Raw genomic sequence first — 6,043 nt, forward strand, 5'->3', positions numbered from 1 at the left:
CTCACCCAAATATATAAATAATAATTTAAAAAAAAAAATCTACATGATACAAGCTTTTATATTTAAACATCTCAGTGACCTTGCACTAACTAAGCACACAAAGGAAAAGTACTACAATGTTGTAGTACAGTACGGTATACAATAATTTTGCGGTCGGCAAATGTGTCTTTCCAAAACAATAATAATGAGATTCAAATCTCAATGTGCTACAAGGTAGAAAATGGGCATAAAAGGCTTTTAAAGTTTGTATTGCTTGTTATGTATTCAACTTTATTCACTTATTTCAAATCATGAATAATAAATAAAAACATCGGGATAGAACAAATGCCCATACGTTGTATAGATTCACAATTGTCTGTTATTTATTTGTTTCAGTTTGTTATTTATTTTACTGTATGTTTAATGTTTAGAAATTAAAAACATCCAAACAAACACTATTACACAAAACCAAAATTGTACAGCAGTCTCTGGCCTTTCTTATGCACTTTACGTTTTACACAAAACAAATATTGCCTTAAGTACCTCTACTAATTAGTATTCAGTAGTGTAAATGGAAACAGATACAATGTGTACTTGTATCTGAGTAGATTGTTATTCTCTTTGACTTTCTTCTAACAAGTAAAAAAATATATACTTCCAGTGAAATATCTTCAAGAGGAAAACAAGTTAAGAGTTATGCACAGTAATAAGAAATCGTTGTACGTAAAGGGCAATGTGTTTTTTGTCCTGACTTGTCAGGAGCAGCTGACTTCTTTGTTCTCCTCCAGTTTCATGACCCCCAACCCCCTTCTTTCATAATGGCTCCTCAAAAAAAAAAAAGTGATAGTATGAGATCTCCTTCCACACCCTTGTAGCTTCCATTGTCTTCGAGCTGCAACCAGCTGTTGAGTTGCCCATCACTGTAAACATTCTAAAATCTGACTTTTCTGGCTTTTACATGCACATGTGGCATATTTGTCTTTATTTTCTCGAGAGAAATTGACAAGGGAGGGCTTCCACAATGGCTTCAAATGTTGTCACCTTCAAAATCTGCAATTGCAAACTGCTTTGTCTTTGGAATGAACATTTTTTTGAATTGAGAAGGCTTTCTGGATATCATTATCATATTTGAGCAAAGCACTTGCTAAACAACAATAAATGACAACCCAACCTAATGAAATATAAATGTGTGAACATGCAATCGCATCCGGTTTAAACTTGGTTTGACATTGATCCGATCCTACATACACATCGCAAATGGAAGAAAGAATCAAATCAATCAAATAATAAATCACAAGCTGTAAATACTGTATATGTTCACATAGACAAACTACTCTGGATAAAAACACAACCTCCCTGGGTGAGGTAAGAATACAAATCAAACAATATTTAATAAATGCAAAGCAAAGCTTATTCCTTGATGACATCAATGTCACTTACAAGTATGATGCATTTATTTGAATGATTAATTTTCTACTTTGCTTTCGATCTGTTTGTTGCTTTCAGTGATGGTACAGTAGTGACGTGCTTCAAATCATGTAAATGCTTCATTCAGTCATCAAGACAATTGGCTTCTTTCAATAGGAAGGTAAGTTAATTTGATCAATACTAATAGTATCATGTTATCTAGCCATCAGTTTTCTAAAGGGCTTGTTCTTGTTAGGGTTACCACCAGTGAGTTGATGCCTATCCCAGCTGACTTTTGCGAGAGGCGTGCTACACCCCGGACTGGTCACTAGCCAATCACAGTATATAATTATATTTTAATTGTAATTAAGTTTAGGACATAATTATAATAATTTAAAATATATATCAAATATAATTTAATACTATGTCATTTTGTGTGATTTGGCCTTTTATGTCTTAAGTTATTAAATTATTTTGGACTTTGGTTTGAAATAAGCAATTGAATTGCATTAAGTATTGAAATACTCCTCTTCAATGACTAATCTTTTAGAAGAGGACATATAAAATTGCATAACGTTATTTAAAGACAGTCTCCATTAAATGTTATTTTCAGGATCATCTCTGGGCTTTCACAAGGTTTCTGCTGGTATCAACTTCAGATGCCTTTTGTTGTCACATTCAAAGAGCATCTCCATGACAATGCCTCCCAAAATTCAGCCTGCAGCCACTGTTGTTTTGGGCCTGGCCTGCAGAAGATCTCAGTCGCTAATTTGTAACCATCTTTCGTCTCTGGCTCCTCACATTTTCCCCTAGAATCTTCTCTACAGCAGCAGGCGGGATTATTAGCTGCGAGCAGCAGCATGACGCACATTGAGTGCGACAGGAGGCCTCTACCCAGGCCTGCCGCCCATTGAGTCTCAGGTACTGGGATGAACCTTGGTGGTACGGTGGTCCGTGGAGCTGATCTAATCCTTTGGATGATTAATTCCATACAAACAACCGTTCCCAGAAGGGCCTGCACAGCTCCACTCAAATGTCGTAGTTCGTCGAAGGAACATGGTTTCACATTGAAATGTGCATGAGAAGATTTCCACTTGTTTGCTAGTGAATGCAAAAAAGTTCAGGAAAAACTTGGAAAAATATGCCATTGTTAAAGACCCTGTAAAGTGACTCCAGTACTTTGTTTCTAAATACATTTAATATCTTTGAAGTACAGAAAAGATTTTAAAACAGAGAACAATTTAGTACAGATATGTGGATAAATAGCGTTCAAGTTTTTTTCCACCATTCCAGTGGTCTGGATTTTTTGAGCGTGGCTAAAACCAATCCCAGGTATGCACTTTGACTTCCAGCCCTCCCCACTATATACTGAAAATAGCCTACTGAGTGCCGTTATTCCAGACGACCCAGTCTGCTCGCTAGCCTGCTAGCTCACTAGCCCACTAGGTTGCTATGTTATGTGAACCCACACACACACAGCAAGGCAGCCCTCCAAGTCACTGCCTTACTCGGTTTTGTGTCATGTGCGGGTCCACATGACAGAGACACTTCAGGTGAGGTTAACTGTTTATTAAACACAGAGGAACACGTTATTCAGCCTGTGGCTCACAATACAGACATTTAAACGCAGACTGTAAGAACGTATTTTAGTAACAGGTAAGAGTCGAGCGAGGCGTGTTTTCATCGCATTCATTGGACACGGCCTCTGCGTCCAACAACTCAATTTTTCATGATTTTGAAACCTCATTTTCTATATTTGGCATTTTTTGGGGGGGTTTATTCACTCAAATTTGGCAGGCTTGTTAACAACAATCTTCTCTGTGGTGTGTGAAATGTATAACACATTTTTATTTTCACTTTACAGGGCCTTCAACCTGTTGCCTGGCTTTTGTGATGCCGCAGAATGGGTGAACTTTAGTGCATGGTGTACTGCTGTCATGATTGACATAAAGATCTAATGATTGCATGAACAGTGACTGAAAAGCCGGCAATGATGGTGAGCATGAAGGAATGTGAAAGAATGCATGGTGAATGGATAATGTTTTGTGAGACGTGCAGTATGTAAGACATTTGGGTCAGTGGCCATAGTTCACTTAACCTGCTCAACTTATGAAAACATCTTTAGGGCCGCTTACATGAGACTGAACGCATAAAAATGACATTTTGGAGAGCTGTTGTCAATCTTATGTAAACACTAAAATACAAATCTGTTCTACAACTGAGCACATTGTTGCGTTCATTTATGAATGGCGAACACAGGGTTGTTGTTCTAGACCTTAATGGGATGGATGGACGTTAAATTCCAGTTGGATGCTTTTTCGGGATCAGAAAAAAACGGACGTGCTGTCAGAAAAAGGACGTTTGGTGGCATTTTATTACATGAAGAATCAGTATTGTTTTGTGGCAACGTACTAACTTGTTCGACTCAAGCTCCCTTCCCCTTGGTCCATCATAAAGCTGGGAGTATGTTAAACTGCTCAGGCGATGTCGTCACTTTCTTTCTGTCATTGCCTCTGCAATTCCACTGATGCACAATTGAAAATAGTCCACCTATTACGGAGAGTAACGCAAGAGGAGTCTTCTTGATAACAAAGGAGCGGTGTGAGTTATGGCCACAAGGGCCGTGACTCATCACTTAATGGTGGCTGAACGCTTGGTACTTGGAGCTTAATGGTGGCTGAACGCTTGGTACTTGGAGGATGCCATCTAAAACACATCCTTACAAAGACTGCACACCAGGCTGTTAATCACAGGATTGACAACATAAATGGTTGAAAAGGATTTGCGGCTATTCTTTTAGTCAAGTTATACAATTGCATAGAGCCTAGTTTCACACCTTTTTTCTTGCAGTACATCTCAACTGTGACAATCCTGATGTGACAAACTAAAGTGTGGACCAGTCATTCTCCGTGTGGTACATTGACTCCCTTTTGAAAAAAGAATCACTGCCTAAGTACAGTTCAGTTGTATTTAAAGTGGCACTAAGCAGGCCCGAAAAATGTCATGTAAATTCGACACACCACAGAGAAGAGTAATGGTAACAAGCCTACCAAATTTGAATGAATTAAAAAATAAACAAACAAACAAAAAATAGCTAAGTATATAAAAGTAGGTTTCAAAACTTGAATAGTAAGGGCCACCTCTCAGCTCTCAAATGGTGTGGGGTTAGATAGCTTATACAATGTAAAATCACACTAGCAGGCTCAACTTAAAAATTGAATGGTTATTGTGGACTATAATCATAAAAATAAGCACACGTCAACGTAACTTTGTACTTATATAGGAGGGAAGGAACTCGCATTAGAAAGTATACGCCCCAGCCACGTGACGCCACAGGTTAATGATTATTTGCTAAAAACAATATCAGTTTATCAGTTTGAACATTAAATATATTGTCTTTGTAGTGTATTCAATTAAATATAGGTTGAACATGATTTCCAAATCATTGTATTCTCTTTTTATTTATGTTTAACACAATGTCCCAACTTCATTGGAATTGGGGTTGTACTACTCTTTCTTCTTTTCATTTTCCAGCAGTCTAGGTGCCTTGCCACCATACTAACTCTCACAGGTCAGTCTTGGTATATACGACAGACATCTGGTTGGAGGAGGAGACTAGTGATTGTCAGTGGAAATATTGGCAATGTGTGGTGTGCGGTGTTAGTCATCTTAAGTAGGCTACACAACACACCATAAAAGCAGTGTGAGGTCTCTCCCATTAAACAAAAAAAAGGGTACAATGTTAAAATTTGGCACAGTATATGTGTACCCTGTTTAGCTAATCACATACTGTAAGCCTCTCCAGCTAACTTCGGGTGAGAGGCCGGGTACACCCTGGACCAGTCACCAGCCAATAGCATGGCACATATAGACAAACAACTATTCACACTCACATTCACACCCTTTAAGAGTCTTCAATTAACCTAAGAAGCATGTTTTTCAAAAGCCGGAGGAAACCGGAGCACCTGGAAATAACCCACGCAGGCACTGGAAGAACATGCAAATTCCACTTAAAGTCCATAGCCGGGATTTGAGCCTCAAATCTCAGAACTGTGAGGCGTATGTTAACCACTCATTCACCGTGCTGGAAGTGACTTACTCACTCAAGTAAATTAAATCCGCCCTTAGTGGATTTCATGGGGTTTTCTTACAGCTGTCAATCAGCAATCCAAATGAATCCAACAATGACTATGAATTTTCAGCAAGTGATTGATGCGTCACAGTTTCTCACAAGTTCGCCAAGTATGTGCGCATGATGGCTGGTGTCATGTTCTTAACATCGACCAAACCCAATGACTCATTGCAGTTGTTTTAAAAAGCGGCTGCTCTGTTTTGAAGTTATAACATTTCACAATCAGCAAGAAACGACAAAGTTGTTTATTGTCCTCAGGAAGTTACGAGTCAAGCAGACAAAAGCACACCATTACTTGCACAAGAAAATGCCACAAGACAGTCATTAATTGAAAGTTCACAAAGAAGCAACAGCACATTGAGTATGGGATCAGTTGCAATTTGTATTTCATTCCCACGTGAATTTGTTATTTTTTAAGCTTACAATTATTTCCAGACATAGTAACGATTGTGATTTATTTCAAGGGTCCAATATATGGTGTCAATATCTATGAACAGCTTACATAAACATAACATATCATCTTTA

The 6,043-nt window shown here is 38.2% G+C and overlaps 1 long non-coding RNA gene across 1 annotated transcript; it reads left to right on the top strand.

Moving 5' to 3' along the window:
* Positions 1 to 701: 701 nt before the first annotated feature.
* On the top strand, positions 702 to 4,751 carry LOC133486021 (uncharacterized). The gene is made up of 3 exons (XR_009790887.1): positions 702 to 1,567; positions 2,200 to 2,307; positions 3,251 to 4,751. It is a non-coding gene; the product is annotated as an uncharacterized LOC133486021 (long non-coding RNA).
* The last annotated feature ends 1,292 nt before the right edge of the window (positions 4,752 to 6,043 follow it).

The sequence above is a fragment of the Phyllopteryx taeniolatus genome, chromosome 1 (assembly GCF_024500385.1).
Source record: "Phyllopteryx taeniolatus isolate TA_2022b chromosome 1, UOR_Ptae_1.2, whole genome shotgun sequence".
Classification (NCBI taxonomy): domain Eukaryota; kingdom Metazoa; phylum Chordata; class Actinopteri; order Syngnathiformes; family Syngnathidae; genus Phyllopteryx; species Phyllopteryx taeniolatus.